This window comes from Aethalodelphis obliquidens, unplaced genomic scaffold, assembly GCF_003676395.1.
Source record: "Aethalodelphis obliquidens isolate GAN/ISIS:26980383/991018 unplaced genomic scaffold, ASM367639v1 scaffold62, whole genome shotgun sequence".
Taxonomy (NCBI): domain Eukaryota; kingdom Metazoa; phylum Chordata; class Mammalia; order Artiodactyla; family Delphinidae; genus Aethalodelphis; species Aethalodelphis obliquidens.
Window position 1 is genome coordinate 7,123,748 of NW_020838006.1, and position 26,186 is coordinate 7,149,933.

The window sequence follows — 26,186 nt, forward strand, 5'->3', positions numbered from 1 at the left end:
CGAGGTAAGCTTGTATTGCTATAAACTTCCCTCTTAGAACTGCTTTTGCTGCATCCCATAGGTTTTGGATCATTGTCTTTTCATTTTCATTTGTCTCTGGGTATTTTTTGATTTTCTCTTTGATTTCTTCAATGACCCATTGGTTGTTTAGCCTCCACATGTTTGTGTTTTTTGCATTTTTTTTCTTGTAGTTAATTTCTAATCTCATAGCACTGTGGTTGGAAAAGATGCTTGATACAATTTCAATTTCTTAAATTTACCGAGTCTTGCTTTGTGACCCAGCATTTGATATATCCTGGAAAATGTTCCATGTGAAAGTCAGCTTTTAAAAATTTTTAAAGTTTCCACTTTTTAAAAAATTTATTTTATTGACATACAGTTGATTTACAATACTGTGTTAATTTCTACTGTATAGAAAAGTGATTCATTTATACACATATATACATTCTTTTTCATATTCTTTTCCATTATGGTTCATCACAGGATACTGAATATAGTTCTCTGTCCTATACAGTAGGAGCTTATTGTTTATCCATTTTATAATAGTTTGCTTCTGCTATCCCACTTTTAAGTGGAAAATTGTTGAACTTATAGGTATTAAATTGCTTTCCTTTTCTGTATGTATTCATTCTTTTTTGAGATTGTGTGGTATCTCATATTGACATATATTTAAAAAATCATTTCCATATTGATAAGCTATTCCGATGATTACTCTTATAAATAAGAGTAATACTTCTATTATGAGTATTACTCTTATAAACCTGCAATAACAAACACATGATATTTAGGCACACATCAACAGGTTTATGTGATACATTTCTAGACATGTATTGTTGGTTTAAAGGAATAAATCCTGTAAAATATTGAATACACTAAATGTTAAATTTCACTCGCCAGTGCTAACGAACATCCCTTTTAAAAGCTTAACAAAATTAGTATTTCACTGTAAGTAGATGAGAATATCTGTTTCCTCACATTCTTGTCAATGCAGACATTATCAGTGCTTATGATATTTTCCAATTTAATGACTGAGAAATGATCATTTATTACCAATTTATGTTTCTCTGAATGCCAGTGATTTTAGATATAGATTCATATATGGTTGATCTTTTCTTGTCTCTGTGAGTTGCCTGTTCATATTTGCTTAATAGTCTACATGCTCTTTTATTGATTTTTGTTAGCTTTGTGTATACTGTACATATTAATCCATAATCTTAAATACATTTAAAATGGTTATTTCTGCCTATACATTTGATTTTAAGTCAGTTTCCTTCTTTGTAGGTTAAGAATGAGAGAATTAATGTCTATCTATCTCTAACATTTACTTACCCAAGCTACTTAATCTCTCTGTGTCTTAATTTTCTCAATTAAAAATGGTAATAATCAAAATACTTGGGCCTTTTGAATGTTGAGCAGATACACTGTGTTAATGCACATAAATCAGGGTGGCACTATACCCGGCAAAAATTAGGCAGTCAATAAATATTAACCATTATAATTTCTGTGAAGAACCATACTTAGTATTCCTTAATAACCCTTTGGTTCACATATTTTATTTATTGCTTTTGGATTGGTGTTCATCAGTGATCCTGACTTATATTTTGTTCTATACTGAGTTTTATGAATTCTGTTAATCTCATAGAAGCAGCTGATCAATGCAACATATTTTATCTATATTTTTGTTCTGTTCAAGAAAGGAGGAGGCAGGGATTGATTTTTGAAGGTGACTCAGTTGGTCCCAGAGGTTCCTGATTCCATTGTCTATTTAAGAAACAATCCACAACTGGATAAGGATATCCATAGCTCCAACCCAACTTTTCCAGTCAGTGTGGTGACAAATGTTCATGAGTCTGAGAGATAATGCCAGGACATTAAAGCTATCATAATTGCCTTTCATTCTTCAGTATAAAATTTTTTTCTCCTGAGTGAGTAGAACATAACTTGTCATATAAAGGCTTTTTATGAGGTCAGAATTCATTGCCAGAGTTCCACAAATTTGATTCTTATCATTTGTCATTTACTCACAGCCATACAAACTGCATGGGTTGGAAAATATAGATGTGCTGCAATATTTGGCCACACAATAAAAAAATCTCAGAGATCTGGCCATTAACGTAAGTTTCCCGATGCATCTTATTTTGATGAAAACACTCTGAAAATGAGGTTGATATATTTCTATGTCAGCTGAATAGAAGGGGGACTCAGAAGAAACACTGACAAGATATTTAAGCCAGGCAAAAGTAAAATCATTGAATAGAGCCCCCTTTTAAAAAGGGGGAAATGCTAGTGAACTAATAACTCTTGATTACTGATATTCATGACATTTGTGGAAGAAGGAAGTAGGAGTAAGGGAAGGTGGCTTAAAAGACAATGGAGGATACAATATTTGGAAAATACTGATGAAGGGAAGAAAAATGGAAATGAAAAGGATAAAGAAAGATCAGAAAATGAGGACAAATGAGATAACTCAAAATCTTTTCCTTTAATTTTTTTCATCCAGTCATTCATACAAACAGATAGCAAGTGTTCATTTTGTTTTATATTTCTCTTTTATTTGATTACACCACTCCTTGAGGTCTTCATTCTTTCTGACTAATGCCATTGTTCAAAACATGTTTGGAAGGGAAAGATCTTAAACTGAACTTAGTGGGATAATAATGCTTGCAAATTTATCTTCCAAGTTTATGCCTGACTTTTCACGTCTCAAAAGAAAAACTCCATATAGAATCAGCATACCATAATATTATGCTGCTTAAAAAGAAAAATCACATTCTTCCCTTCTCTTTGCCAGAAGCTTTAGGGTCCCTGACTGTTAGGTGCTAGGACATACAATCACACTTTCTATCATTTCTCTTTATACGCAAGTCCCAGAGTTCACATTGTTTTTATTTGAATGTGGGCAGTAACATTTACCAGCATGGTTGTCCATTTTCCACTCTTGAAAAGAAAACAAGAAGTAAAATTTGAATTAAAACATTTAAGTGGGTTAAAGTAACATGTTGAGAAGCCACTTCTCCTTAAGAATGTTTAGCTGTGATACCTTTCAGACAACTTTGTAGTTTATGTATTTTAAAAAAGGCATAATTACATATACTGGGTAGGTACTCAAAAAAATATGATGGGATTATCTCCCACTGAAATAGTAACTTTCAATTATCACTCAATAAAATTTAATTAGTTTTATTTTAAATTCTTATTAATTTATTGAGAGGAAATAAAAATATATTATTTTTTAACCTTTCAAAATTCAAATCATGTTGAACTAAAAAAAAAAAAAGTTTGGTCAGTATGGGAGCATGTCACTTCAGGTAAGTTATAGTAGATTTTGGAAGGTTCATTCATCTGATGAAAGGACCTGCAAAACCTGGATACAATACTCAAATTGAAAGGCATCAAGAATTCTAAGAAAAATAAGGACTAGTGGAATAAAATTCCGCAGAGGAGAGAACCATTCAGAGATGAACTGAAAATCCCAGCAGTTTTTGCCCTGGTAGCATTTACTAATTTTGAGTGCAGTTTAGAGATTGAGAACTGTGGCTCATTCTAGGCAGCAGAATCTTCCTAGGGAAAGAGAAAATAACACATCTTTCACCAGTTATATAGAGCTAGAGCGAGAAAGGGTGAGAATGGGGAGGCTTCCTGTACTGTTGTACACTCATAAAATTTCTTTTTTTTTTTTTTAATTTGCCATTCTTATCTTTTTTTTTTTTGACATCTTTATTGGGGTATAATTGCTTTACAATGGTGTGTTAGTTTCTGCTTTATAACAAAGTGAATCAGTTATACATATACATATGTTCCCATATCTCTTCACTCTTGCGATAAAATTTCTGATTCCTGAAGCTGGATAGAAGACTAAGGAAGTAGGCGTAAAAATTCTGAAAATTCTGAAAGGCAAAGGTGTATTCTCATGTTAATATGAAAAAAAAAAGTTCTTCCATGGGGAGTGGGCCAGCTAGCAGGTGAAATCCAGGCTTGACTCTGGCAGAGAACCTCATGCCTGAGAAAAAGGCAACCAGAGATACATTTACCAAAATGGTAGCCTAACTTGGATTGAGGTCATCAGCCCCATATTCTCTCTGCCCAACAGAGAGCAGGATTAAACTTGTCTGGTAGAGTATTACATAATCTGGAGTTTCTGTGGTTCTTTTTATACAATGAACTTGAAAACTATCAAGACTATATGACTGATAATCAAAAATTTAAGAAACAATATAGAACAAGATTCATGGATATCAGAATTAGCAGAAGAGATTTTAAACTAATTGTAATAAATATGTTCATGAAATAGACAAAAATATGGGAGGAGGAGATGAAAGGATCAAAAATTTCAACCAAAAATTGGAACCTATATAAAACACATTAAATGGACATTTTTGAACTAAAAAAAATACATATCTGAAATTAAGAACTTCAGTGGACAGGTTTAACAGTAGATTGGATACAGCACGATTAGTGAATATAAAAACAGATAAATGAAATACACAAAATTGATGCACAGAGAGAAAAGTTTACTGTTGGCATAAATGGAGTCTCAGAGGGAGAGAAAACAGTGAATAAGGCTGTAAAAACAGTTGAAGAGATATTGGCCGAAAATTTTCCACAGTTGATGAATGACATCAGTCCAGCCTGAAAAAATTCATTGAACCCCAAGTAGGACCTATCCAAGTCACACTGCAGGACACCTTAATCTGCAGGAAATATTAATAGCAGCAAAATAAGAAAGATATATTATTTTCGAAGAAGCAGCAAGACTGAAGCTTACTTTTAAAATAATGGAAGCCAGAAAACGATGGAATGGCATTTTTAACATGCTAAAAGAATATGACTAGAATTCTATATGCAGTTGAAAGGATCTTTTATAAATGAAAGTGAAGTAAAAATGTTTTTCAGGGAAGAAAAACTGTTAATTTATATTATATAATGAATCTATTAGAAAGGAGACTGAACAGTGTTGATGTACCCATCTCAAGAAATTAAAGAAAGACAGTAATTCAAATCTCAAACATATGTAGACAATGTATGAAAATATTAATTAAATCTATAAATACTTACAACACTGATCAATAAAAGAATGAAAAATCAAGTTGCATATATTAGAAACACAAAGAGAAGCCATCACTATGAGCATTCAGACATCAAAAAGTATTGACATTATGAACAACTTAATGCCATTAATTTATAAAATTATATGAAATGGGGATTTCTTTGGAAAAGATAATCTAAGTTAACAGAAGACGTTGAGAATCTTAATAATTTCGTATCTATTAAAGAACTTGAATCTGTTATTAGAAACATTCCGAGACAGAAAACCCCAGCCCCATATGGCCTCAACATGAGTTCTTTGGAATATTCAAGAAAGAAATAATACGAATATTAAACTGACTTATCCAGAGAGTAGAAAAAAAGAGGGAACACTTCCCAAATCTTTCATAAGACCCAGGGAAACCCAACACCAAAACTTCACAAGGACGTTAAAGGAATGGAAAATTACAGACTAAGTTCTTTTAGTCACACAAACGCAGTGATCCTAAATCCGATCCTAGAAAATCAGATCCAGCAACATATAAATAGGATAATATATCACGAAATGTGGGTGTATTCCAGGCATGTAAGATTGGTTTAACATTTGGAAAAATACATACATATGTTCACTAGAAGACTTGTCCATGAATATTCATAGCAGCAGCATTCATCAAGCCAACCTGGAAACTACCCAAAGGTCTATCAGCAGTTGAATGAATAAATAAATACTGGGCTATTCACATAATGCAATACTACAGCAATGAGAATGAACAAAATATAGCTACTCAAATACAAATATAGTATTGAGGGAAACAAGCCAGAAGGAGAAAACTACCTATTTAAGCTGCAATTTGCATAGAGTACAAAAATAGGCAAAGTAATCCATGATGTTAAAAGTCTGGCTAATGGCTCCCCCAGGGTGGAAGAAAGATCACAGTTAGGAGCAGGCATGAGGGGACTTCTGTGTGTTGGTGCATCGTGTGTTACATCTGTAAAAATGTATGAAGCTTTTACACTTACTGCTATGCTCACTTTAATGTCTGTATAGTTAGTTCAGCACTCGCTGACGGAATAAATGGGTTCTAATTGGGAAAGATTCTCACTTCAGCACTGTATGTCTAAACACAAGGAATACTTAGTCCCTTCTACCACCCCACCCCTCCACCCACCATGTTTGTTACTCTAGTGACAATACTCAAGAAGAATGAGGTGTAGGATGAGATTGTGGTATTTGAAGTATTGGGACTCTGTTTATGATTCATTTATTTGATCAAGGACTGTCCTTGCATTTCACAAATGATTATAGGTTTACATGTTCAGCAGGTAGCATTACTCACTACAGGATGAGATAGAAGATATTCATTGATCAAAAGTAAGAAAATAAAAGATATGGCTGGGGAAAAAATAATCCCCTCTAACAAGTCTATTAGAGAAGTAGTTTAACTTTGAACAGCATCATTTACAGAATCAATCTTACAATTTTCTCTTTTGGTAGATTTTCAAAGTTTTCAAAATATAGCTAGTTCTGTAATTTAAGTCCCACAGCTGTGGTGCTGAGTTAATTTTCTAATTTCTTAGGAAGAGAGTCAATCTGCATAATCAGTTTCTGAAACAATGGTGGATATTTCCCCTGTGAAATATCTGCTTAAAGGCAAGTATTCTTTGATCTGTGACTTATAAGGGAGAAAGATAATGAAGCTAAATATAGTCCATTCAAATCAATGCATATTTAAGAGCATATATAGTGTGCTGAATCCAAGCACTAGAAATGTGGTAGTATTTTATTAACATATTAACATTGGCTACTAATTGTAAATAATTAAAGCACAGAATAATAACTGAAACCAATTGTATAAGTACAGAATATGTAGACAGAGAAGCAAGAATTTAAGCTCATAAGTATAGCAGCCAATCAGGAAATGCATTCGTACACATTCCTCAGAAAGGAAAAATTAAATTAGACAACCTAAAAGAAATAGCATTTTGCAAAGTATTGTGTTTTCATGGAAATGTGAAAAGGATGGTATTGACCAATAAAGCTGACAGTTAGTAGTACATTGGCGGAACACCTTGACTTTAATGTGTCAACTGTAAGCAACAGTTCCTCAAGCAAGGACAGAGCCACGATTAGATCTACCCTTCGGTACGATGATTCAAGCGATAGATCTGAGTTGATGAGGAGGTGATCAGGAGCTGTGGCAGTGGATAAATAGAGAAGAGCCAAAATACAATGCCCAGTAGGGTAACACACTGAGTGAAATCTGGATTCCAGGTTCTCAGTCATACTGTTTTTTGTGTGTTTGTTTGTTGTTTCCATTTGCATTACTGGTTGACAAATTATGGAGTCCTGGTTCCAGATTTGGGAGTAAAAATATCTGGAAATCCTTCCAGTATAGCTGTAATATTCTTTATTAAAGAACATTTCCAATCATCAGCGTTTCTGGTGTGCTGTGTAAACATTCACATGAGACTCCTGTACACAGTTGTAGACAATATGGGTGTGCATTGCTAAGTATCCGAAGATATTGACCCCTTGCTTTTTATCCCATAATCATGGAGACCATGCACATGCCTCGAAAGGAGTGAAACATTACTCTTGTGGCTCATCACTCTTCCCCACTGGACAGATAAAGTAATCTTTCAAAATAATATGTTAAGTCAGTGCTTTGGCCCACCTTACTACCAATTCTAATGCAGTGTAATAACACCATTTACTGCAAATCATAGAAACTTGCTGCATTCTAAGAAGTTTGGGATTAGCAGATGTAAACTATTACATATAGGATGGATAAACAACAAGTTCCTACTCTATAGCACAGGGAACTATATTCAATATCTTGTGATAAACCATAATGGAAAAGAATATTTTAAAAAGTCTGTATGTGTAAAATAAATACATACATACATACATACAAGTTGGACTTCTATCTTAGACTGTGAGCTTAGTCTCCCAAGAATCTAGTGTGAGGCTGGTCTCATAGCAGAGGGCCATACTTACTGAACTGAACTGATTAGCAGAACCTGTATCTTTTACCATATCAGAAATTTTTTGGTGTACTATCTAGAAGGACTCTATGCCTTCTACAAATTGGCCAAGAGCTAGTACTATTCTAACGTTTATGTCATCATGCTCTCCTTGAACTTGTTATTAAGGCCTGGTCATTGATTTACTAAACTTCATAGGGAGTGGTTTTATTACGATGAAGTACAGTATCATACAGGGATGTGAAAATCAGAATTTCATACTTGAGTCTGTTCAAGTCTTGGGTTAAGTCACTGGCTTTTTGGACCCTTAGGTTTGCCATTTAGAAATGTCATTCTCCCCTTTGAGCTATTTTTTACATAGGGATTTCTGTGAAGGATAATGTGGTTGCTGGTAAGATCCTTTACAGAAAAGATCTGACATGTGAAGCCCTATTGTTTTCTGAAATCAAAGAGTCAAGTGGAAGGTTCTAGTTCAAGAAATTATCAGCAAAGTAATACTCAGAAAGATTCAAAGAGCAAATGTCTAAGAATGATGTGTATGAGGCAAACTTTTCCCCCACTTTTCGCACTTACACTCCTGTAGGCAGCAGTAAAACACCAGCTCTACAAAGAAAAAACCTCCCTTAAAAACTGTCACATTTGCAAAATGAGAGTTTCACCTAGATCATTAAGAAAGCCATCAGAGAGTTGGGTTTTGGTAATGATAAACATTAAACACTGAAGACTAATTTCTTTGGTCTATTTTGCATTTTTTTCTCAAAATCACAGAAAAAAATGCTTTATTTTTCTAATTCTGTTGAAGTCTTCTCTACAAAAATATTCTCCTTTCAAATCACTCTTGAGATGCTAGTTTAATTGCATCAAATAATTGAATGATTTTGCATACACAAATAGCATTTTATTACTTGGCTGTGATGCGACTTCTATCCTTTGTTGAAAAAAATATCCATTATAATCTAACTGAAACAGGAATTAGATAAATGAGTGTTAGTTCCAAACTTTAAAATCAAGGCGCTATTGTTACTTTCTAGATCAAATATTGGTAGGCCTACTAAACATTCATTACTTTTCAGGCATCTCATCTATCTAGAAATTCATTGCACTGTTTCCCTTTCCTCCTTGTTCCACCCCACTGTTATATTTGCTCTTGCTGACAATGGAGTTTTGGTCAGCTGCCTGCTCCTTATGCTGCTCTGCAGGAGTGGCTGTTGAGTTTCCCTTTTAAAATGCAAGGAAATTGAAACTGCAAGAAAAGAGAAAGGAGTAGAATTCACCCTGGCCAATAACACGCTATGTAGTGTATTCTAGAATTGCTACCTGACCTCATATTCCCTTGAGCTGAAACTTGCCAGAGGAGATAAGCCACTGGCTATATTATTGATTTTGTTCACCATGTGAATTTTTGCCTTCTTATCCCAAATGTCCAATATAATGTATCATCTATGGTGCCTAATACGGATAAACGCACCGTGGGCAAAAGCTGAAAAAACATCATCAGTGGTGACACAGTGGTGATGATGGTGATGATGATGATGATGATGGTGATGAAGAAGAGTTTATGTCACAGGGAGAGTCCCTAGCAAAAAAATTACTACATTTACCAAGTGCTTCTAGAAAATGCACATGCGCCAAAAGATTTCACACATTAAAGAAGAATGAGTCTGGGGTAGAGACAGTGCAATTTATGTCATGTGATAAATGTGTAAATATGAATTTTATAGTATATAATTTGGCTTTCGGCTGCTGTTATTGAAGATTTAAGTGTCCTCTGGGTACCTGCAAATTGCAAGCCTTCAGAAATGGAATGTGGTGGGTCCTTTCTGTTTAGATATCCTTTCGGGATAACTTTCACCTGCCATCAACAAAATGGGCCTACAGATGAAAAGATGGTAGCATCTGGAAGTCAGTTGATAGTGTGTTTTTGGACATTGGATGAGTTTCTTATTTTGAGGAGCTACTGCCAATCTCTCTTCCCACCACCAAGCTGTCAGGAGCATTTTGTAATTGTGTTAAACTGGTACATTTATGGATATGTCTGCCTGGGTGTTTGGCTGATGAGATCACAGGCCTGTGTGTAACTTGAGTAAGATGACTGGAAAACAGTCTGACCTTGCTAAGTGTTAAATAACAGAAGTGGTTAGGGAATTTTTGAAAAAATAAAATAAAAAGGGAAAAGAGGAAGGAAGGGAGGAAGGAAGGAAGACATTGCATGACTTTATATCAGACTTCCTTGGCTAAAATAAATCCAGATTAGCATTTTAAATTAGCATTACTGGATAAAAATAAATGCAAAGCTTTTATGCAATTAAAACTTTTCTGGTAGTTACATTAAAAAGTAAAACAAATTGGGTAGGATTTTTAATATATTTTAGTTAATTCAAAATGTTATTATTTCAACATTAATCAGTAAAAAGCTATTTGCAAGGCATTTTACATTTTTTGGTACTATGCCTATGATCTGGTATGTATTTTACATTTGCAGCACATCTCAACTCAGGTTAATCACATTTCAGGTGTTTTATTGCCACATGTGGCCAGCATCTGCTATACTGGACACTGCAGCTCCAGAACTGCAAAATTCCAGACCACCTTATAAGATCTGGCTAAAGGTAGTCTCTAGCTGAGACCACATCACTGCTTAGCTTCTACCTGTCTTATCCTGCTTTTCTTAGCCATTTCTCCCCCAAACACATCACCTGTACAAAAATCTCAGGCTTTGCTTCTAGGGAAATTGACGTAAACCAGTGCTTAATAAAAGTTAGTACTTCTTACTTAACAAAGAATCAAGTAGGCTTCTACTTGTTACCACCTCATCCTTACCATACCTCCTGTCTCCTTTTTCTTCAGTTTCTACTCACTTCTTTCCATACTCCACTTGGACTGGAGAATATATATTCAGTAAGAATTTCCACAGTCAGCGGCAGTTACCTCTTAGTATCCATTAAAAAGGAGATTCTTAATCACTTGGTAAAGTAACAAACTATCAAAACTCCTGACTTGGACTTTGACTTCGAATTTGGAACGAACCCATGTGCAAGGTGTTTGCCACAGTTCTGTCTCTGGAGTGGGCTTTGCCTGTTCTCAGTTTCCTAAAATCAGATCCCAGGGTCAGTCATATTGTTCAGTATGAGTGATAAATGCCCTTAGGGAAAATGTCAAAACAAAAACCCTTTTCAAAAGACAAGTGTCAAAAAAGAGAAAGATTTTGACAATGCCTTGTGAGATATATTTGAATATATCCTTTAGTTGATTCCTTTTTATTATTGTTCACTCAAACTCCATTAAGAGGAACAACAAGCATTTGGTTCCTCTCATCATTTGGGAGCAAGATAAAATATCTTTACAACCATTCTCCTTTTTATGCCGTCCAAGCATAGTGATGGATGGATGGCTAACTGTTCCCAAGATGGCAGAAAATTGGCTAACAAGGAGAAATGTTATGCACTCTTAGACAGCGACTGACTCTGGGATAACATTGAAGCTGTCTGTCTTGTTAAGTAGCTGTGCAATTTTATTTTGTTGTACTTTTTTTTTTTTTTGCTTGTTTTTTTTGTTTGTTTGTTTTTTAGGCCTGAGCAGAGATAAACTGGCAAGTTGCAAACTTGCTAACTGGGGAGTTGGTGAGGACATTTACAGCATTTTAAAATCAGTTCAGTTCAAAAGAAGCTGAAACTAGAAAGAAAGGAAACTCTCTCAATAGTCTGTGAATTAAACTCCAAATAGTCCTGTAGTTTGCTCTAATCCATTCTAATTCATAGTAATCTCAAGTGCACTTTTTCTAAGGAATTGTTCAGACTTGTTCGCAGTGGGAGAAAGGAAGGTCGATGAATGCACATTTTCGTAGTCTGTCTTCTCTTGCACTTTTTTAGTGGATCGTGAGCACATCAGGTGGTGCTGGTTATATTTTTTGCATGATTTGCCTAAATAAATAAAGGTATTTTATACATCAAATTATCATTATGTCTAATGTCTCCTGTTTAATGTGTCCAGGAAGATAGTTTTTTATTTGAGCAATTTGCGTTATAACAAAGTAATATCTTTTAATCGAAAGTAATCAATGAAAATAGAGGGTAAAGAAGATAATACAAAATGGGAAAAAAATGAAAGAAAAACTAAATTAAATCAAACAAAACTGTTAAATGGGAGGTAGAATATCAGTATGAATGAGTATCTTAATTTGTTCAGGCTGCTATAACAGAATGCCACCCAGGCTTATAAACAACAGAAATGTATTTCTCACAGTTCTAGAGGCTGGAAGTCCAAGCTCAAGGCACCAGTGTCTGGTGAGGGTCCACTTCCTGGTTCATAGAAGACCAGTGATCTTTTTCCTGTGTCCTCACATTGTGGAAGGGGCAAGAGAGCTCTCTGGAGTTTCTTGTATAAGGGCACTAATCCCATTCCTGAGGTTCCACTCTTATGATCTAATCACTTCCTAAAGGCCCCACATCCTAATATCATCACACAGGGGATTAGGTTTTAACATACGAAGTTGGGGGTGGGGACCAAACGTTCAGTGTATAGCAGTAAGTCTCAAACTTGGAGCAAGAAGATTGGAGTTATTGTCATAACGTGTTGCCTTGAGTGAAACACTGGGTCTCTTGGAGCCACAGTTTTCATCCTTAAATGGGGTGTTTGGACTAAATGCTCATTAAGGTCCCCTCCTCATCAGTACTACGGTACCATGGTGCCAAGTCAGCTTGTATAAAGATGCTTGGTATTGTACTGCTTGCTTTATCCTAATTGGAGGCATATTCTTGGGTCAGTAGGTACGGTGGAAAGAGTTTTGAGGACAGATAAGTCAAAGTTTAAATCCCACACCTACCACTTAACTGTATGACCTTGAGCAAATTACTGGCTCATCTGAAAAACAGAGATAATAATACCTGCTTCCCAGAGTTTTGCTGATGCCCTTGAAAAATGTCTAGAACAAAATAGGCTTGAGAAGAATCTTTTTTTTTTTTCTTTTCCGTTACTGAGAGGCCATTTTTCTGACACATCTCCCCAGTTTACAAGAAAAATAGTTCTCCACAGGAAACTGGCTTTTTCCTTAGCCTGTGCAAAGCAGTATGGGTAGAAGAGGGAAAACTGGGCCTTAGTCCACGCCTGGGAAACAACTTCTGATGCCCCAGTGGAAGCCATGCTTTATAAAAGAGCTCCCCAGAAGGCCAAGGGGCCCCAAGGGGCAATGGCTATTTAGGTAAATAAGCAGAGAGTTACAAAGAAATGTTTCTTAAGAGTCAACGTATAGCAAAAGACATCCAGAGAAATAATACACTGCAGGGGAGGAGTAGGAAAGAGAAGGGGAAAAAACTGATGCGTGGATCTGTCTGACTCTTCAGCAGAAATGTTGGCAGCTTTTTCTTGTGGGATCAGGGCACAAGTGACTTGCAGCAAGGTTGGCGTTTTGATCCATTGGCAGGAGAAAAGATTTGGGACTTTTCCACGGCAGAATTGCGAAAAGAATATTGCTTTTTATTTCTCATCATGTAAAATAAAGCCACTGGCATCAAAGTCCATCTTGTCTTGTACATTTTTAGTGAACTGTGAGCACATCAGGTTGTGCTGGTTATATTTTTTGCATGATTTGTCTGAATAAATGATATTTTATATGTCAAATTACTGTTATGTCTAATATCTACTGTTTAATGTGTCCAGGAAGATAGTTTTTTATCTGAGCAATTTGCATATGCATACTGTCTCATGATTTTAATACAATACTGTTTGGGAAGGCTGTTTCCTAAACACATGATGGGAATACAGTTACCCTGATGAGGTCTAGTTTAAATGATCAGAAAACTTTCTAAATGTGTTTACATTCTGGTTTGTATAAATTAATCATTAAAACAAGAGTTAAGGATTTAGCAGAAAAGTTGTATGGCTTCTTAACTAGGTTTTCTTGTTTTCCTTTTACACGTGTAATAGCAGAATATTGTCTATTAACTGTGTGTTATGTCTAGACTACTAATGCACTGTCAGAGAAGGGAAAGTAAAGCAAGAGAAACCTGATATTTAGGTTTACTTCAAGGCAGAAAGAGGCTGAACATTTTATTTGTTTTAAAGAAAATCAGATTCTTACTAAACATATCAGTATTGATTATAATTTCATTATTTTAGTAAAATTTATTTAGCATGAAGCCCTCCATTTTAAATGAGTCTTAGCGTAGATGCTTCATATGTATTACAGACCCCTTGAGGGGTAATAATCAGTGAGAACTAAAGGAACACAGATTGTTCATCATCCTATAGAACCATTCTTTCATGTAAGTATTCATTCATTCAAGAGAACATTTACTGACCACATGCTATGGACCAGGCATAGAGCCAGAAGCCAGGTGTAGCAATAGTGATGACACAGCCTGTGGCCTCCAGCACCCCCCAGTGTAACAGGGCAGGTAGATACATGAGCAGTTACCATTAACTTTTGTGTGGCTCAAAGCTGAAGAGCATGCCCCCTGCAAAAAACCACCATGCTCTCCTGATCGTAATTAAGACACCTTGCTCCTCTTACCAAATGCATACAGATATTTGGAGTTTAAAACCTTCTTATCTTCATAAAGACATGAGTGTGACGCACTGTCATAGAGATTTATCTTATACAACCTGTGTCCTAGTCAGTGCTGCTCCTGTTCTGTAAAAATACTAAATAAACTCAAAGGAAGTGAGGAAGGAGAGAGATGGGGAGAGGAGGAGGGAGGATCCTTCTCCTGTTGTATAGTTGGAAAGTACAGAGTTTGGACTCAGAAACATTTAGGATTTAATTCCCTGTCATCAGCTTCTGGTTGTGTGACTTGGAAGAAAACGCATTTAAGCTTTCAGAGGCTTTTTTCCTTATTCCTACTATGAGGAGGGAGATACCTGTGCCATAGTGTTGCTGTAAGGATTGGAAAACGTACCATGTGCATAAATACTGGAGGGCATGGAATACTGGGATGCAATAGAGGCAGGAGTTCTGCGTAAAAAAGGCACTGTCCAGCATATGCATCAGCCTTTGATTGCGTGGGTCATAAAACTGAGTCAGAATCCCAACCTCCCTCCCCTTGAAAAGCCTTCTTGGACCTCTCCATCCATCCAAATCCTATTGAAATTTCAAAACTGAGCTTTGGCTTCATTCTGTCATGGAAGACATGTCCTTTCACACCCTAGCCCTTCTTGAGCTCCTCTTCTCTGAGCAACACCAAATCAGCAGTGTGTCATGTGTGAGAAGAACAAATCCATGCCCAGGGAGTTAAGATGACAAACTTAACAGAAGAAACAAGAATTTAGAAAGACAAATACTGTATGATATCACTTATATCTATGCCTTTGCACACACTTATTTTTCTAACAGGAATGTCTTCTCTTCCTTTGGGTTATGTGTTATGTGTAGTAAAAGGTATATGTGTTTGGGGCGGGGTGGGGGGAATCTCTACTACATTTCCTCTTATCTTACCTTTGTCATCATGTTCCCCTTGCGGGCAGTGCCCTTCCCTTTTTATCTACTTGATAAACTTACTCCATTTCAAAAATCTAATTGTTACCTACCAATGAACCTATTTGTCCTCAATCACTCCCTTCTTTAAAGTTCTATGGTAGGGCACATTACTATTATACTGTTTAAAATAATTTTAGGTGAAACAATTACGCCACTCTCCATTGTTACTCATATCAATGTGTTTGCGAATAAAGAAATGTCAGTTTTCGATTGTGGGGTTTAGGATCATGCTATCTGTGAATCTATGAAGACAGTGGAAACAGCTCTGCTGAATTAATTGATAGTAACAAATTTATCCAAGCTAAGTTAACGAAGAACAAAGGCAAATTGACTGTTGGTATTGTAACTAAAAGGCGATAACATTTCTAGAGAAATATGAAACACATATGCCATTAATAAGAAATACTGTATAAAAATATTCAATGAGAAATACCCCAAACAATGCTGTCTCTGTTCAATTGATACGGAAAGATCATAGGACCCCCAGCATCAGTTTTGACATTGGTTGATGAGGTAGTTGGTTTACTGGAAACCAGAAAATTGTGTGATTCTCACCTCACCCCTTAGATTTACAGGACCCGTGACCTTGGGAAAGTAACTTAACTATTGTAAAGTTTTCCCAATGGTAAAATTACCTGGCTGACACACAGTCACGTGAGATAATGCATGTGAAATGTATTTTGTAAACAATATAGTAGAGCTATTTGCCATTGTGTTGATGATTGTGATTGTTACTATTATATCCTGGTCGATCTAGTCAAGTAAATGCTTTCTGAAAACCTGTCCTTTATCTGTCCTATGTTATGTACAAAGACTATGATCTCTTCCAATTTGTACAACTTAGTAGACATGGAACAGAAGTTTACATTTTAGGAATGTGTTCAGATACTCATGTTAAAAAAATAAGTGTTTAGTGTCTAGCAATTTGAAGGACAAATTAATGTGACATAGAAGGTTAGTACAGAAGAGGACACTTCAAGATGACAGAGGAGTAAGAAGTGCAGATCACCCTCCTCCCCACAAATACATCAGAAATACATCTACATGTGGAACAACTCCTACAGAACACCTAAGAACACCTACTGAATGCTGGCAGAAGACCTCAGACTTCCCAAAAGGCAAGAAACTCTCCATGTACCTTGGTAGGGCAAAAGAAAAAACGGAGACAAAAGAATAGGGACAGGACCTGCACCACTGGGAGGAAGCTGTGAAGGAGGAATAGTTTCTACACACTAGGGAGCCCCTTCACTGGCAGAGACGAGGGGGTAACAGGAGGGATGCTTCAGAGCCACAGAGGAGAGCACAGCAATATGGGTGGAGAGGGCAAAGCGGAGAGATTCCCGCACAGAGGATCAGTGCCGACCAGCACTCACCAGCCCAAGAGGCTTGTCTGCTCACCCACCAGCTGGGATGGGTGGGGACTAGGAGCTCAGGCTCCAGCTTCGGAGTGAAACCCCAGGGAGAGGACTGGGATTGGCTGCATGAAAACAGCCTGAAAGGGGCTAGTGCACCACAGCTAGCCGGGAGGGAGTCCAGAAAAAACTCTGGAACTGCCTAAGAGGCAAGAGGCCATTGTTAACGGGGTGCAAAAGGAGAGGGGATTCAGCACCGCCTAAACGAGCTCCAGAGACGGGCACGAGCTGCGGCTATCAGCGCGGACACCAGAGACGGGCATGAAATGCTAAGGCTGCTGCTGCAGCCACCAAGAAGCATGTGTGCAAGCACAGGTCACTATCCACACCTCCCCTCCCGGGAGCCTGTGCAGCCCGCCACTGTCAGGGTCCCATGATCCAGGGACAGCTTCTCCAGGAGAACACATGGCGCCTCAGGCTATTACAACGTCAAGCTGGCCTCTGCCGCCACGGGCTTGCCCCACATTCCATACCCCTCCCTCCCCCCGGTCTGAGTGAGCCAGAGCCCCCTAATCATCTGCTCCTTTAACCCCCTCCTGTCTGGACGAAGGACAGACACCAGAGGGTGACCTATACACAGAGGCGGGGCCAAATCCAAAGCTGAACCCCAGGAGTTTCGCGAACAAAGAAGAGAAAGGGAAATTTCCCCCAGCAAATTCAAGAGCAGTGGATTAAATCTCCACAACCAATTTGATAATACCTTGCATCTGGAACACCTGAATAGACAACAAATCATCCCAAAATTGAGGCAGTGGTCTTTGGGAACAACTGTAGACTTAGGGTTTGCTGTATGTGACTGACTAGTTTCTGATTTTTATGTTTATCTTAGTATAGTTTTTAGTGCTTGTTATCATTGGTGGATTTTTTTATTGGTTTGGTTGCTCTCTTCTTTCTTTATTATTTTTCATTTTTTTATTTTATATTTTAATAACTTTTTTTTTCTTTTGTTTTTTTTCTCCCTTTTCTTCTGAACCGTGTGGCTGACAGGGTCTTGGTGCTCTGGCAGGGTGTCAGGCCTGAGCCTCTAAGGTGGGAGAGCCGAGTTTAGGACACTGTACCACCAGAGACCTCGGGCCCCATGTAATATCAATCAGCAAGAGCTCTCCCAGAGATCTCCATCTCAACGCTAAGACCCATTTCCACTCAATAACCAGCAAGCTCCAGTGCTGGACACCCCACGCCAAACAGTTAGCAAGACAGGAACACAACCCCACCCATTAGCAGAGAGGCTACCTAAAATCATAATAAGCTCACAGACACCTGAAAAAACACCACTGGACGCAGTCCTGCCCACCAGAAAGACAAGATCCAGCCTCATCCACCAGAACACAGGCACCAGTCCCCTCCACCAGGCAGCTTACACAACCCACTGAACCAACCTTAGCCACTGGGGGCAGACACCAAAAACAACAGGAAGTACAAAACTGCAGCCTGCGAAAAGGAGACCCCAAACACAGTAAGTGAAGCAAAATGAGAAGATAGAGAAATACACAGCAGATGAAGGAGCAAAGTAAAAAGCCACCAGACCAAACAACTGAAGAGGAAATAGGCCGTCTACCTGAAAAAGAATTCAGGGTAACGATAGTAAAGATGATCCAAAATCTTGGAGGTAGAATGGAGAAGATACAAGAAACATTTAACAGGACCTAGAAGAACTAAAGAGCAAACAAACACTGGTGAACAACACCATAAATGAAATTAAAAATTCTCTAGAAGGAATCCATAGCAGAATAACGGAGGCAGAAGAACAGATAAGTGACCTAGAAGATAAAATAGTGGAAATAACTACCGCACAGCAGAATAAAGGAAAAATAATGAAAAGAATTGAGGACAGTCTCAGAGACATCTGGGACATCATTAAGTGCACCAACATTCAAATTAAAGGGGTCCCAGAAGAAGAAGAGAAAAGAAAGGAACTCAGAAAATATTTGGAGAGATTATAGTTGAAAACTTCCCTAACATGGAAAAGGAAGTAGTCAATGAAGTCCAGGAAGCACAGAGACTCCCATACATGATAAATCCAAGGAGAAGCACACCAAGACGCATATTAATCAAACTATCAAAAATTAAATACAAAGAAAAAATATTAAAAGCAGCAAGGGAAAAGCAACTAATAACATACAAGGGAATCCCCATAAGGTTAATAGCTGATCTTTCAGCAGAAACTCTGCAAGCCAGAAGGGAGTGGCAGGAAATACTTAACATGATGAAAGGGAAAAACCTACAACCAAGATTACTCTACCCAGCAGGGGTCTCATTCAGATTCATCAGAGATACTGAAACCTTTACAGGCAAGCAGAAGCTAAGAGAATTCAGCACCACCAAACCAGCTTTGCAACAAATGCTAAAGAAACTTCTCTAGGCAGGAAACACAGAGAAGGAAAACACCTATAATAGCAAACCCAAAACAATTAAGAAAATGGTAATAGGAACATACATATCAATAATTACCTTAAATGTAAATGGATTAAATGCTCCCACCAAAAGACATAGATTGGCTGAATGGATATAAAAATAAGACCCGGATATATGCTGTCTACAAGAGACCCCCTTCAGACCTAGGGACACATACAGACTGAAAGTGAGGGGATGGAAAAAGATATTCCATGCAAATGGAAATCAAAAGAAAGCTGGAGTAGCAATTCTCATATCAGACAAAATAGAGTTTCAAATAAAGACTATTAAAAGAGACAAGGACAATACATAATGATCAAGGGATCAATCCAAGAAGATATAACAATTGTAAATATTTATTTATGCATCCAACATAGGAGCACCTCAATACATAAGGCAAATGCTAACAGCCATAAAAGGGGAAATTGACAGTAACACAATCATAGTAGGGCACTTAAAAACCCAGTTTAACCCATGGACAGATCATCCAAAATGAAAATAAATAAGGAAACACAAGCTTTAAATGATACATTAAACAAGATGGATTTAATTGATATTTATAGGACATTCCATCCAAAAACAAAAGAATACACTTTCTTCTCAAGTACTCATGGAACATTCTCCAGGATAGATTATATCTTGGGTCACAAATCAAGCCTTGGTAAATTTAAGAAAATGGAAATCATATCAGGTATTCTTTCCCACCACAATGCTATGAGACTAGATATCAATTACAGGAAAAAACTGTAAAAAATACAAACACATGGGGCTAAACAGTACACTACTAAATAACTAAGAGATCACTGAAGAAATCAAAGAGGAAATCAAAAAATTCCTACAAAGAAATGACAGTGAAAACACGATGACCCAAAACCTGTTGGATGCAGCAAAAACAGTTCTAAGAAGGAAGTTTATAGCACTACAATCCTACCTCAAGATGCAAGAAACATCTCAAATAAACAACCTATCCTTTCTCTTAAGGCAATTAGAGAAAGAACAAAACAATCCCAAAGTTAGCAGAGGAAAGAAATCATAAAGATCAGAAATAAATGAAAAAGACATGAAGGAAACAATAGCAAAGATCAACAAAACTAAAAGCTGGTTCTTTGAGAAGATAAACAAAGTTGATACACCATTAGCCAGACTCATCAAGAAAAAATGGGAGAAGACTCAAATCAACAGAATTAGAAATGAAAATGGAAAAGTAACAACTGACACTGCAGAAATACAAAGGATCATGAGAGATTACTACAAGGAACTCTATGCCAATAAAATGGACAACCTGGAAGAAATGGACAAATTCTTAAAAAAGCACAACCATCCAAGATTGAACCAGGAAAGAATAGAAAATATAAACAGACCAGTCACAAGCACTGAAATTGAGACTGTGATTAAAAATCTTCCAACAAACAAAAGCCCAGGACCAGATGGCTTCACAGGCGAATTCAGTGAAACACTTAGAGAAGAGCTAACACCTAATCCTTCTCAAACTCTTCCAAACTATAGCAGAGGGAGGAACACTACCCAACTGATTCTACAAGGGCACCATCACCCTGATACCAAAACCAGACAAAGATGTCACAGAGAAAGAAAACTATAGGCCAATATCACTGATGAACATAGATGCAAAAATCCTCAAGAAAATACTAGCAAACAGAATCCAACAGCACATTAAAAGGATCATACACCATGATCAAGTGGGGTTTATTCCAGGAATACAAGGATTCTTCAATATACGCAAATCAATCAATGTGATATACCATATTAACAAACAGAAGGGTTAAATTAAATAAATTTTTAATAAAATTAAAAAATAAAGTATAAAAGAAAATGTAGTACAGTGTTCTACAGTCCCTTATATTACTGCTCATAAACATGCTGAAAATTTTTTCTCTTTCTATTCATATAAAATCTTCAAATCATCCTTAACCATATTATGTTCTTTATTTTCAAAATATATTAACTTCATTCCTTCCCCTCAGACATCCAAATTACAATTTTCTTGATGGATTTTCTTTCTCCCTTGATTTCTCCTTCTGATCCACCTTCCCTGATGTTTTTCTGGATGGAATGTACTTTCTAAAATTCAAATATGTCTTCATTTTTCTCCTTAAAGGCTTCCATCGTTCCTCAAGGACTATGGGTAAATCCCTTTCTTAACTGGCTTACATGATCCCGCATCTCACTTTTAAGTCCATTCCTCCAACTCTCACATTGTGATATTTAGCCCATCCACTTTGTCCAAAAGTTGCAGTTTCCCTATGAAAAGGTTTTGTTTGGATATTCTACTTCCTCTATATAAGCATCCATTATGACCTCTTTTGACTGAGAAGCTTTCATCATCAAGCGTTATATGAACCTAACTTCGTGTGTTATTAAGCCTTCTCAAAACAGGACTAATCTGTTACTCTCACAAGATTCTCTTTAATGTGATCTTAGTTTTTTTTAAAAAAAATTTTTATTGGAGTATAGTTGATTTAAAATGTTGTGTTAGGGGGCTTCCCTGGTGGCGCAGTGGTTGAGAGTCCGCCTGCCGGTGCAGGGGACACGGGTTCGTGCCCCGGTTTGGGAAGGTCCCACATGCTGCGGAGCGGCTGGGCCTGTGAGCCATGGCCGCTGAGCCTGCACGTCTGGAGCCTGTGCTCCGCAACGGGAGAGGCCACAGCAGTGAGAGCCCTGTGTACCGCAAAAAAAAATAAAAAATAAAAAAAAAAATAAAATAAAATGTTGTGTTAGTTTCTGCTGAACAGCAAAGTGAATCAGTTACCCATATACATGAGTCCATTGTTTTTAAAATTTTTTTCCCATATAAGTCATTACAGAGTATTGAGATGAGTTCCCTGTGCTGTACAGTAGATCCTTACTAGTTATCTATTTTATATATAGTAGTGTGTATATGTCAATCGCAATCTCCCAGTTTATCCCTCACCACCACCACCCTTTCTCCCCTGGTAACTGTAAGTTTGTTTTCTACATCTGTGACTCTATTTCTGTTTTGTAAATAAGTTCATTTTTTTAGATTCCACATATAAGCAATATCATATGATACTTGTTTTTCTCTGTCTGGCTTACTTCACTCAGTATTATAATCTTTGGGTCCATCCATGTTGCTGCAAATGATATTATTTTGTTCTTTTCATGGCTGAGTAATATTTCATTATATATATATACACACACACATACACACACCACATCTTTATCCGTTCCTCTGTCGATATACATTTAGGTTGCTTCCATGTCCTGGCTATTGTAAATAGTGCTGCTATGAATATTGGGGTGCATGTATCTTTTTGAATTATGGTTTTCCCTGGATACATGCCCAGGAGTGGGATTGCTGGATCCTGTGGTAGCTTTATTTTCAGTTTTTTAAGGAACCTCCGTACTGCTGTCCATGGTGGCTGTTACCATCTACATTCCCACTAACAGTGTAGAAGGGTTCCCTTTTCTCCACACCCTCTTCAGCATTTATTGTTTGTAGACTTACTGGTGATCGCTATTCTCAGTGGTGTGAGGTGATACCTTATTGTAGTTTTGATTTGCATTTCTCTAATAATTAGTGACGTTCAGCATCTTTTTCTGTGCTTTTGGCCATCTGTATGTTTTCTTTGAAGAAATGTCTATTTAGATCTGCCCATTTTTTGATTGGGTTGTTTGTTTGTTTGTTTTGCGGTATGCGGGCCTCTCACTGTTGTGGCCTCTCCTGTTGCGGAGCACAGGCTCCGGACACGCAGGCTCAGCAGCCATGGCTCACGGGCCCAGCCGCTCTGTGGCATGTGGGATCTTCCCGGACCGGGACACAAACCCATGTCCCCTGCATCGGCAGGCGGACTCTCAACCACTGCGCCACCAGGGAAGCCCCTGTTTGGTTTTTTTTATGTTGAGCTGCATGTGCTATTTTTATATTTTACAGATTTGTCCCTTGTTGGTCACTTTGTTTGCAAATATTTTCTCCCATTCTGTGGGTTGTCTTTTTGTTTTGTTTATGGTTTCCTTTGCTGTGATCTTAGTTCTTAATATTGAGTACTTCCCAGGGTCCTGCACATCCACAAATGACTGCAAAAACCTCTCTGAAGTTTTCAACATGCAAAGAACCTAAGCTATAGTAGCAAGAGATAGCACACTTGGTATTTGGGAGCAGAAGGTCCTAATATGCATCCTCAAATTACCTCTTTCCTAGCTGTTCTGGCTAATCATAATTTAAGCCACTGGCAGTCCCCTATGAGATGCCAAGTGATATCTTTACAAATGTTGCACGGGGGACAACTAGGGGATTGTTTCAGAATAACGATTCTGCCATTTTTTATACCTGCAAGTATGGGACAAAGCAGTGAATAGCATCATCCTAGGGTTGTGATCGTCAGGAGTTTCAGTTAAAAAAAATTAATGCATGAAATTTCACCAAAATTTTGACCCGCTGCTTCTCAAATAGGATCAATTAAGGGCAGATTTGGAGTTTTATATCAAACTGTATTTGACTAAAGACTATAGCAAGTAAAAAATAGAACTGAATATTTTTTTACAGAGCTGGAAAACCTACACTGCTTTTCAAAGGCTTGTAACTTAACACCTGCTTCTATATTTCAGTCAAAGTTTTCTAAAAAGAATTTTTCTTCCGGCCAGAGATTTTACAAGAAAATGTTCAAATGGGGAAAAAAAAAAAAAAAACGAAAAAGAAAAAGCTTTTAACAGAAAGTTAATAGGGTGGCCTAAATGGAACCCGAAATGGAAGCATTCACCCCCTTAATGTGTCTCTCTGTGGAACTTCAAAGGAAAAGACAGCAGGACAGGCCTTCGCTAAATGCAGGAATAAGGGTGGGCTCCCGTTGTCATTAGCTGGGGATGGTTACTTCATTTCTGAATGTATTTTCTCTGCAACTAAAGCAGTTGCCCACAGTATTTAGGTTATTTAAGCACCAGAATAGTCATTGGCTGGAAAATTAGTATGCTTCTCTTTGGACTTTGTTCTCTGCTTTGTGGAGAGAACAGTCATGTTGAGTTGTCATTTTTCATCTTAAAGAAAATGTGCTCGTAAGAACACAAGATACTAGTGACACGTTCTTGTACTTGTAGAAAAATACCTGATACTGTGACATTTTCCGTTCTGTTTCCAATCTTTGTCATGACAGTGAGAGCCCCAAATATGAACATTGGTTATCTAAACGCCAATGATGGTCTTTTACATTTATCAAAATGAATGTTGGTGGAATATCCACTTTTTGTGTGTACAGTGTAGCTCTTTGCTTGGTATGAGGTGACACTCTGAATATTCTTTCAACCTGAATTAGAATTCATCCTCAGTCTTGCCTGAAACCTGACACATAAAATACTATTGAGTATCTACATTATTGAATCTACCTGTTCTGCGTTTTTTTAAATTTGGCTTCAGTTCCATTCATAATTGAATCATTTCATATTGGAGCACAAAATACAAAATTTAATAACCATATAGTTTCCAGTCAGAATAATATTTATCAGCATTTGAGACACATGCAAATGTTTAATAGGCAATATATCTAAGCTATTGCTGCTGTCTTCTTGTTGTCATCCAAATTCCTCCTAATCAAAAAACCCAGAAGGGACAAAGGCCAAGATGTGCTCTCAGGGCCTGGGAAAGGGCTTTCTACTGACCAAGACAACCAGAGATGGAGGCTTAGTGAGACAGATCATGGGATAAAGAAAAGTCAGATCCCTCCTTCTGTCCAAAGAACAAGCACAGGGTTCAGTCAGGGGGGCTCAAAGCCAAATGGAACCGGGAAAGCAGACATATATAAAGAGCAGGACATGATCAGGGTAAAGTATAAGCCTACCAATCTTATTGATGTTGATAGAATCATATAGGGTATGCTAAACAGTACCCTCTGAAAACGCACAGAGATAGAGCAGACATGGCTTCTTTATTCAAACAATTGTTTGGAAAAGAAACAGCCCTACCTGGGGGTGTGGAGGAGCAAAGGGATTGAAATATGTACAAGACGTCCTTTATTACTAATTCTAGCTCTCAAGCCGTAGAAAGCAGCTTCCCCAGGGAAGTCCTTCTGAAATTGAGCTTGCTATACTGATTACAGAGCCTGAACTTCATGTGAGCTATTTACTAGTTGTATGACCTTGGGCAAGGATTTTTGTTTGTTTGCTTGTTTGAACATCTCTGCCTCAGTTTTCTCATTTCCAAAATGGGAACAATAATAGTGAATCTCTCACAATGTTGTCATTAATAATAAATGAGTCAATATATGTAAGTGGTGATAGCGTTACCGAAAGCGGAGTCTGGCTGCTCGCCGCTGTAAAGCCCATAAAGAGGCAAGGCTGGTGGAAAGGAAAGCTTGCTTTATTTTGCAGGCCGGCAAACAGTGGGTAGGGCAGACTCATGTCCAAAGGCCCACTCCCCCCACTGACAACCAATGGGCAAGAGCTTTTACAGGCAGGAGGGAGGGGGCTACATGCGGAAACAGGACAGTCAGCTCTGACAGTCATCTTGAAACTGGTCATGTGATGGTCTGATCAGCATGGTCTTGATTGTGTTAAGTACAGTTCCAGGGTCAATTTGTTCCCATTTCTTTGAGGCTGTTCTTGGAATTGCGGCAGCTTATGTCATGGCTACAGTCTGGTCATCATGTAGTTAACTTCTTCCACCTGGTGGGGGTTTTAGTATCTCTAAGACAGCTCGCAGGATATTATCTATAGCCCTTGAGGAGGAACTAAAGGTCCTTGACTTTGCTTCATGACTAAACTATTATTATTTAGTCTTGATGGACTATTTTCCTTTGTTTCTGCATTTTTTCACTTCTCTGATTAAACGTATTCTTTGGCTAAAGTTTTTGCACAGACAAAAGCCAGGTGGAGGACATGGGGAGGAAGGACCTGCTCGGTTTCAATGGCACTGTGATTGTGGATCAGATTTC